Below are 10,148 nucleotides of genomic sequence, written 5' to 3'. Positions count from 1 at the left end.
TTTCTTCAGGTTAAATATTTCTAAGTCCTTAAAATATTGTCCAGAATGATAGTTTCCAGAGCCCTTGTCTTCTTCCTTAAGATAACCTCCTAGTTCAGCGGTTCTCAACCTGTGGGTCGCGACCCCTTTGGCGGTCGAACGACGCTTTCACAGGGGTCGCCTAAGACCATCCTGCATATCAGATATTTACATTACGATTCATAAAATTAGCAACATTACAGTTATGAAGTAGCAACAAAAATAATTTTATGGTTGGGTCACAACATGAGGAACTGTATTTAAAGGGCCAGAAGGTTGAGAACCACTGTCCTAGTTTGTTACTGTTCTTCTTAAATGTCCCATTCAAACTAAAACAAAAAGCCCCACAATGTTTTAATGTGCAAAGTATAGAGGATGATGAAATCATGCTTTCTAGTGAGCTAGACCTTAAGCAGCTGATATTTTAAATCTCTCAATTTTACTAACATTACATATTAAGTAATGCCTACTTTACCTACATTCCAGGGTTACTGCAGGAGAAACCAAGATGATGTATGTCAAAGTACTGTGAAAAATAAAAAGCACTGTAAGTGTCAGTCATAATTTTATACCAAGTACTTTTCATGAAATAGGGGGGGGAAATCATGATAGGTATGACCTATCAGTTACAAAAAAGTGTCATTTTAAAACTTATTGCAATCTTTTTTTTAAAAATACTTTTGAATTCTTTTTTTAATATATTTTATTGATTTTTTACAGAGAGGAAGGGAGAGAGATAGAGAGTTAGAAACATCGATGAGAGAGAAACATCGATCTGCTGCCTCCTGCACATCTCCTAGTGGGGATGTGCCTGCAACCCAGGTACATGCCCCTGACTGGAATCGAACCTGGGACCTTTCAGTCCGCAGGCTGACACTCTATCCACTGAGCCAAACTGGTTCCGGCCTTATTGCAAACTTAATGTTCATTTAGAAAAAGGAAATTTTTAGTAAAAATAAATCATTTTTTGTTGTATAAAGTAATTATGAAAGAACTAATTTCATTTGTTAAAAAGTTTTTCCTATGAAACATAAAACTTCAGACAATATTCACTTCTAAGTTAGTTAGATCCAATTTCAATGTAGTAAATAAAAACCTAAAGGGAGAATGTATAAAGCCAGAGAGATTATATTGCATGGGCTTTAAAAAATTATTTATAATTATCTAGCCAAATATAAATTCCCAAAATTATAGCAGTGGTCATTTATCCTTTGCTTCTGTTATAGTTTGTTAGAACTGCCATAACAAAATACCAGACTGGGTGGCTTAAACAATAGAAATTAATTTTCTCACAGTACTGGAGGCTGAAAAGTCCAAATTCAAGGCAGGTTTCATTCTGAGGCCTCTTGGTTTGTGGGTAGCTACCATAACACTGGTCTCACATGGTCTCTTATGAAAATACTCATCCTATCGAATCAGGGCCCTACCCTTATGACCTAATTTAACTTTAGTTAATTCATTTGAGAGAGTGAGAGAAACATCGATTTATTATTCCATTTATTTATGCTTTCATCAGTTGCTTCTTGTATGTGCCCTAACTGAAGATCAAACCCGCTACCTTGGCATATTGGGACACTGCTTTAACCAACCGAGTTGCCCGGTCAGGGCCAAGACCTTATTTAATCTTTGAGACTCCATCTCCAAATACAATCACACTGGGGTTACACCTGATCTTTGTTATTACCTGTGACAGTTTTCCAGCACTCTCGTTTTTTCCCCCCCTGATCAACCTGGATCTCAAGGTCAATAACTTTAATAAAACTTTTTTAAAAAGTGTATTTTGCCCTAACAGGTTTGGCTTGGTGGATAGAGCATTGGCTTGCGGACTGAAGGGTCCCGGGTTCGATTCCTGTCAAGGCCATGTACCTTGGTTGTGGGCACATCCCCAGTAGGAGGCAGCTGATTGATGTTTTTCTCTCATCGATGTTTCTAACTCTATCCCTCTTCCTTCCTCTCTGTAAAAAATCAATAGAAATATATATATATAACATAAAAAGTACATTTTTATTTATTTCAGAGAGGAAGAGGGAGAAACATCAATGAGAATCTTTGGCTGCCTCCTGCACACTCAACCACTGAACCACACTAACCAGGCAACAAAACTTTTTACATCTTTAATTCTTTTGGTCCATTATGCTTGCTCTGCTTTTCCTGGTTAGTTTATCCATAATTTTGGATTAATCCACTGATCTGCTTTCTGCTCCCAGCCATGCAGACAAGCCCCATGGGAGAATAGTGAAGGATTTATATTCATTAACTGTTAAAATCAGTTTTCAGCCTCAGCAGCTTAGCACTGCAAGGCAAACCTGTAACAAGTCTGTAAATTCCTCTTCTCTAAATCCAGTGTCTGATGAAAACCCTTATAACACTTCCTAAATTTATCTCATTCTGTCCTGAAGACCACTTTGCCTGATACTTTACAAAGTTGTCATCAGATATTTGCCTAGTTCTCACCCTTGCTTTTCATTCCTGAACTCCTTGCTTTTCATTCTAGTTTCTGTTCCAGATATGGCAGTTGGACTTGACAACAAATTTGTTTCCCAGTTTTTGTCCCTTGGCACAAAACTATCTCCATGATTTGAACTAAACCTGGAATGTCCTGCTCTTGGAATGTTCCAGGACTCAACTCTTGGACCACTTCTCCTCTCTATTTATATTCACTCCCTTGCTGATCTCATCTAATATTATGACTTTAAATATACCATCCACATGCTAATGACTCCAATTTTATTTCTCCAGCTCACACCTCTCCCCTGAAACTCCAGACAATCTCATTTGGGAGTTTGCCATCTAAAATTTAACATGTTCAAAATCAAGCCTCTACAAGAGAACATTTTTGGGAGAGGACAGTCATTATCTTGACTGTAGTAATTTGATGGGTGCATGCCTGTGTAACATCTCAGTGGATAGAGCCTTGGCCTGTAGACGGAAGGGTCCGGGGTTCGATTCCGGTCAAGGGCACATGCCCAGGTTGCAGGCTCCATACCCAGTATGAGGCATGCAGGGGGCAGGCAATCAATGATTCTCTTACCATTGATGTTTCTAACCCTCCCTCTCTGAAATCAGTATATTAATCCATCTGACTGAAAAAAACACACAAAAAAACCTCAATTCTGAGACTAAGTCCTTATTTCCCATTATAACTCAGCTATGTGGCATGCCAGGACCTCAACAGTGGACAAGTGGTAGAGTGGCCAGGACTTGAGACTAAGGAAGTTCTTATTAAAACCACAATGGTCCATAAAATTTCAAACTTCACTGTACATTTGTTTTGATCCAATCTCTGTACATAACCAAATACATATAACCAGTGAGGTGGAGTGAGACCAGGGGTAGTGGCAATATTCAGTGAAGCAATTTTAATTATGCTGTATTGTTTGGACCTGAAATCAAATTTTTAGGAGGAAAAATATAGGGACTGGCAAAGGACAAGCATACTATCCCAGTAGCCTGGAATTAAAAGGCTCTAACTGGGAAACTGCTGGGAGAACCATAAAAGCAGCCAAAAGCAGTTTCATACTGGCTGGGCAAACGGCGAGGATTATGAAGCACATAATCAGTTCAGAGGGCACTTGAATGGGAAGCCAGGCGCAGAAGGATATTGGATTTCTGGCAATGGAACTAATTTTAGAAAACACCAAATGGTAGGTTTGAACCAACTGAACTTTAAGATAACCTGGGAGCATGGTGTAAGACAGAGAGGAAATTCTTACCGGCTAGTGGTCACTAAAGGCAGACATGTATCTTCTTTTAACTTCTGAAACCAGTCCTAAACAAGCAGGGCTATCAGTGTCATTCTTTTAGGTCTCTAAGCCTTGAGTCTCCATTGAATTCCCTATTAATTTAGAGGGCAAATCCCTCAGGTCCGTAGTCTTGGCCAGTAGCTGCCTGTTTTATTACCAAGCTGGCATTCATAAACCAGAAAGCATTTTACAGCAAGGACTCTTGTGTGAAATGAGAAATCCCACCCCGGCGTCTACTAAGTGAACTAGTAATTTTAATTAAAGCTGACATGGTGAACTTTCGAGCTAATTACACTAAAAGTGTTACCTTTTTGCACCCAACACATTTCTTGTCCAGGTGTGGATCCTGCAGTCAATAAGGCTACACCTTTGACTGAAAACATGTTTTAGGGGACTCCAATGACTACCTTCTTACAACTTTAAACCTTGCTAAAAACATTAGTAATGCACTTTTCTAACATTTGTCTTACCCTCCCCACTCATCTCAGGTTCTGGAGCATCTTAGCTCAGTGCTTCTATCTAAATCTCACACTGGAGCCGGCTGAGTCACAAATTCACTTGTTCCATCACCAGAGACACTTTGTCTCCCACAGTACTGCTATCTCTACAGCTTGTGTAAAAACGGTTGACAATATCAAGATATCTTGCTTTTCACTTTCCTTGGTATTTTACATTACTGACATAGAAGACCTGAACTCTGGCAGAACCTAATACAATGCAATCAAGTAAATGCACATTATAATCTATTAACTAACCAGAAGTGCAGGAAAAGGTCAGAGGGATAATTTTGTCTATTTCACAACTTTGCCTTGCTTTGAAGTTTGCCAGCTCTGACTAAGGGTAGCCACTTGTCTGAAAGTTTTGTGTAGGATCCTAATTAGTCTTTTACCGTTCATTGTTCACTTAGAACTTACTGTATAACCAAGTATCAGGTAATTAGGGTGTCTATAAAATCATTAAATGGATCTTACACAGTACTTACTACTGATTTCTAAATACAGTGGGGCCTTGACTTACAAGTTTAATTCATTCTGTGACGGAGCTCATAACTCAAATTACTCATATGTCAAATCAAAAAGTGAACGAGACACGTGATCCTGGGCTGACGTTGTGGCGGTCAATGTGACGTTCACTGCGCCAACTAGCGGTGGGGTATCTGAAGCTGACTCATAACCTGAATTTTAGCTCGCAACTCAAAGCAAAAAATCGGCCGAGAGACGGCTCCTATCTTGAAAACCTCGTAAGTCAGGGCCCCACTGTACATGTAATTAATGCAACTAATAAAGTCACAAACAATGCCATTTAATTACTGACCTTTTATCAGAGCTGCAATATTCAAGAATGCAGTTGTTGCATTTCTTAGACACAATCTCATTGAATACTTACCCGAAGGTGTACTTTACCTCTAAGGATTTATCTAAGGTTAGTCTTTCTCATTTCTTTTGGTACTATCAGGATACTCACAATGTTAGTTGTTTTTTCTCATTGAAACAAGTCTCAAGGCCCCTTGATTTCCCAAACTGAATTTCTTGCACCTGGCTTTATAATGTGCAGATACCCCAAATACTAAGCCCTTTTTAGTTCATTTTAATATGGGTGCAAGAAACATTTTCAGAGCCTTTCCTGACTGTATGGCTTCAAAATAGAATTCTTCTAAGGCAAGAAAACATTTTAGGGAAAAGATGACTGCTCACTGAAGAAAAAATTTGGCATTTTGATCTTGATATTTAAATATGAGGGCTTGGGAGCTATTTAGGGAAAATAATCATGAATGGAGACCTAATCACCTGGGACAGATCAGATGCCATTACTGTTTACACTAAATCCATTCTGTACAATGTTTGACTAGTTCTAACCCAAATTATTTTCAGCGACCTTCCACTGCCACACTGCCCCTCTTTATTCTCATCATTACTCTCCATTTTTTTAAACATTCTTTCAAATTACAATTAAACCCCCAACCCCATTAATAACATCTTGCTCTCATCTCCATTAAACAACATAAACTTTTACACAGCTTTAATTACACATTTTACAGTTAAATACATTCATCCAATTATTTGATTACAAGACTCCTTAACTGGGGGAAAAAAAATTCCATTACAAATACTTAGTTTGACATGCACTCCTAGAAACAGAGCTGGGATGTAATCTACTAGTTAACAGGTTGTGAGCCTCCAGGACAGCGACATGACTAAAAAATACTCCAGATAATCTTGATCTGCATGTTTTCTTTCCATGTCCACAAAATGAAGATCACCAGTTTTCCATACAACAGGAAGGTAAATCTTCTAACACCTAGAAAAAGAAAACACTTCAGATTTACAAACCTACCAATATCAGAACTTATTTATTTCCAAAAAGGCTATTGTCCTTATAATGGTCTATCTCAGAAGCCAGATCCGTATTAAGTTTTTTCAACAGAAATTCAGGTTCGGGATAGGATCATCACAGATAAGACCGAGGACACAATATTGACTGTTAAGCAAAAACGTGACTCACAGAAATGGTTGCAGCTTAAAAACGTCATAGTAAACTGGCCTCTTTCAACAGGCAGACAGCGACCTCTCACTGTTGGCAGAGAAAACAAAACAAAACTATTGTGAGGTAGTTTCCCCCTTGCAGGTAACAAAAATTCATTTCATTTTTCATACTGGTCTTATTTCAGAAGCCGAATCCGTATATGCTTTTCTTCAGGCAATCAGCTTCGGGATAGGTTTCATCATTGATTAGACCATAAACCAAAACATTAAAAGGCAAGCACTTTCTTGTAAGCCACACAACTTACTTCAAAACGAATCTGACAGCCAGTGACATCACAGCTTCATTAGTATTCACCAACTCCCAGGATGCTGTTCAAGAACAAAAAAAAAAATTCATTTAGACTGTATATAGACTAAACATACGCTGAATCAAAATACTAGTCCAACACACACACATACATACATACCTGGCAAGATTGTCAGGTCTTAGCCAGGTAATTTTCCAGCAAATATTCTCCCGTAAGTTTTGGAATTTTCCTTTGCATCTAGTAAGAAGGAAGCAAATTTCAAATGATGCACCACCTTTTATTCTTGTAAATCAACAGGTTTATTTCACCTGTTTAAAAACTAACCTCTCAACAGCACTTACCTTAGCATCTTCACGTAACGGCTTCGTTACACCGAGCGCCATTGTTCCTGCGGGGAATCAATATATTTAAGACTAAGCACTCTAATGGAATAGAGCTCAAGGTGTTCACTACTAAAAAAAAAAAAAAAAAAGACCCTCCCCGCTTCAGTGATCCGATTTGCACACAGCGCCACCTGGCCACCATACAAGTCAGTCTCCGGCAAAATCAGGGGCAGTCCATTTTGAAATAACCGTTTTATCCGGCGACAGAAGACACTTGCCTTCAGGTAAAACTTAGCTCCTACCCCCAAATCCTGGGAATGTGGTTTTCCTGCCGCTGCTCAGGCTCAGCCAGCCGGCTGCCCGGGATTAGGAACCAGGCCGCGCGCAGCGCCGATGGCCACCAGCAGCCTCCAGCCTAAGCTCGAAGCCTGAGCCACCACGACTCGGGACACGTGGCAGCCCGGCCGCGTCTTCCCCACTTGCCAGTTCTCAATATAAAACACTACGCTCATTCGAATCAATAAGTCTTTTCACAATTCTGCAGCTTCCGACTGAAGCCCCGGCCCCCAGTGCCCGCTGGAACCCTCGCCCCGACACCTACTCACCAAAGGCACAAAACCAAGCCCCGAGTCCAGACGCAAAAGAGCGAGCTGCGCTGCCAGCAGCTCCCTATATAGCCTCTCCCGAGCGAGACCGAGGCCGCCCCTCCCTCGCACAGCTATTGGACGCGAGAGAAGGCGGGGGCGTGGCCTTTCCGGAGGGAGAACGCGCGTGGCGGCTCTTTGGGGGACTCGTTCCCGGCGTGGTGCGCGCGCCGCCCGCCCACAGCTCGCCCGCCCGCCCGCCGCGTGCCCGCCCGGTCCTCGGCGCGCGCCCGCTGGCGCGCCGCTCCGGGTCCCTACCGAGTCTGGCTCTACGTGGCGCGGGAGTGGCGCCAGAATTCAAACGGACAGGCGTGGTGGGAGGCAAGGCTGCTGCCTGCCGCGAGCCAAGTCCACCCAGGACGGACCAGACGGCTCGGGATGAGCGTGGGCTTGCGTTGTGCAGGGCAGGGCGGCCTCAGCCTCTGATCCGCTCGAGAAGCTGGGTTGGCTGGCGCCTGGAGGAGGTGCCGCCCAGCGGCCGCTGCGCGCCGGGAAGAGAAATTGGCGGGTAGAATTGCTCGGGTGAAGAAAGTATGTGAAAGCCCCCCGTTTATTCTCCGATCCACGGGGAGAACACCGCGCCGGCGGAGAGCCGGCCGGCCGCGGGGCACGCGGCCCAGGGCGGGGCCCTGTGGTGCCCACCCCACCCCCCTCGCACCCCCAGGCTTCCTAGTGGCGGACGCTGCGGTTACACTCTATTTTCAGCACATAGAATTCTCCCTGAGACAGCAAATTCAAGAGGTAAATATTCCTTTCGGCAGAGGAGAAAACAGGCCTCAAGCAGCCAAGTAATTTGCCTAAGTCCACACAACTGAAAAGCTTTGCTATTTTTAATTCCTTTGTATGAAGTTCATTGTAAGTGAATGCAGGAGAAAGGTTCATTTGAGAACTATAGCAGAATACTTTGTCCAAATGACACTCAAAAAATTCTGTGGCAGCGGTGTATTAATTGTTATGTGCGAGTAAATATATGTGACATTCAAACAGGTCAGCTTTTGAAAATGCAAGTCTTCAGAGCACTAATTCCTAATTCTGCTGCTGTGTTGGATTTTGTCTAAGGAACACATGGTTTTGTGCATCGTTCTTTATTTTTCTGCTTAGAACAGTGCCTGGGGGAAAGGTTGAATGAATGAATGTGATGGCTTTTAGAAAGTTAAAATAAAGACCAGATTACAGAGTAAAGGATAGTAGTGAAAAGCAGGTTTCTATAGCAGGAACCAAAGTGATGAGGAATTTACTTGGCTTGGCGTTATGTCGGGTTTTAGATATTGTTTTGTAGTGTACAGTGGAAATTTGCATATTGCTCAAAATAACAAACAGTACAGACGGATATCAAAAGTAAAAGTTCCTTTCCCTATCATTGGGAGTCTTTTCATATTAACAGTAACCACTGTTACCAATTTTTGAAGCTTTCTGTACATATACAGATGCTCTTTGGCTTATGATGGAGTTACATCCCAGTAAACCCCTTAGTAATTTAAAAATCTCTTTCGAAAGAAAATGCATTTAATACACCTCACCTGCTGAACATCCTAGCCTAGCCTACCTTTAATGTTCTCAGAACACTTACATTAGCCTACAGTTAGGCAAAATCATCTAATACCATGAATACAACATGGAGTTTTGGTGGTTTACCCTTGTGATAGCTTACCTGACTGAGAGCTGTAGCTTGCTGCTGCTGGCCAGCATCAGGAGACAGTATCCTAACATATCGCTGGCCAGGAAGAAGATCAAACTTCAAAATTTAAAGTACAGTTTCTACTAGATTGTTATCGCTTTTGTACCATTGTAAAGTTGAAAAATTGTAAGTCAAGTCATTGTAAGTTGGGAACTGTCTATACAAATATGTGTTCATATTTTTTCACATAAATAGGATCTATATACATTTCTGCAACTTGCTTTGTCCCTTCATAAATGTCATAGACATCTTTCCATATCAGTGCATATAGATCAATATTCTTTTTTAAATATTTTTTTTATTGATTTCAGAGAGGAAGGAAGAGGGAGAGCTAGAAATATCAATGATGAGAGAGAATCATTGATCAGCTGCCTCCTGCACGCCCCCCACTAGGGATCAAGTCTGCAACCCAGGCATGTGCCCTTGACTGGAATCGATGCTGGGACCCTTCAGTCCGCAAGCTGATACTCTATCCACAGAGCCAAACCAGCTAGGGCTCAATATTCTTTTTATAGCCTGCATAGCATTCAATTGGATGTATCATAATTTATTTAATTATTTTCCAATATTTCATTATAATATTACTAGAGACCCAATGCATGAAATTTGTGCATGGGGAGGGGGGTCCCCTCAGCCCAGCCTGCACCCTCTCCAATCTGGGACCCCTCAGGGGATGTCCAACTCCCGGTTTATGCCCGATCCCTGGAAGTTGGACATCCCTGTCACAATCTGGGACCTCTGGCTCCTAACTGCCCCCCGCCCCGCCGGCCTGGTCACCACCAACTGTCTCCCCCCCACCACCGCTGGCCTGGTTGTCCCCAACTGCCCCCCCTGCCGGCCTGGTCACCCCACACAGCCTGCTTTTCAGTCGTTTGGTTGTCCCTCACTAACTCCCTGCTGGCCTGGTTGCTCCACACAACCTGCTGTTCGGTTGTTACTGTTACTGTGACA

General features: G+C 42.2%; 1 long non-coding RNA gene and 2 other non-coding genes across 3 annotated transcripts; all 3 read right to left on the bottom strand.

Moving 5' to 3' along the window:
* Nucleotides 1-5,749: 5,749 nt before the first annotated feature.
* On the bottom strand, nucleotides 5,750-7,511 carry LOC139013129 (uncharacterized). The gene is made up of 6 exons (XR_011471937.1): nucleotides 7,481-7,511; nucleotides 6,894-6,940; nucleotides 6,712-6,789; nucleotides 6,550-6,613; nucleotides 6,264-6,332; nucleotides 5,750-6,059 (listed from the first exon to the last, which is right to left on the bottom strand). It is a non-coding gene; the product is annotated as an uncharacterized lncRNA (long non-coding RNA).
* On the bottom strand, nucleotides 6,148-6,218 carry LOC139013352 (small nucleolar RNA SNORD50). The gene has a single exon (XR_011472003.1). It is a non-coding gene; the product is annotated as a small nucleolar RNA SNORD50 (small nucleolar RNA).
* Nucleotides 6,423-6,492, bottom strand: LOC139013353 (small nucleolar RNA SNORD50). Its single transcript, XR_011472004.1, has one exon. It is a non-coding gene; the product is annotated as a small nucleolar RNA SNORD50 (small nucleolar RNA).
* Nucleotides 7,512-10,148: the final 2,637 nt, after the last annotated feature.

Source organism: Myotis yumanensis, unplaced genomic scaffold, assembly GCF_028538775.1.
Source record: "Myotis yumanensis isolate MYYU_CA2020_CCGP unplaced genomic scaffold, mMyoYum1.0.hap1 SCAF_6, whole genome shotgun sequence".
Taxonomy (NCBI): Eukaryota; Metazoa; Chordata; class Mammalia; order Chiroptera; family Vespertilionidae; genus Myotis; species Myotis yumanensis.
The sequence above is the reverse complement of the archived record's forward strand: the minus strand, read 5'-3'. Positions and strand labels throughout refer to the sequence as shown.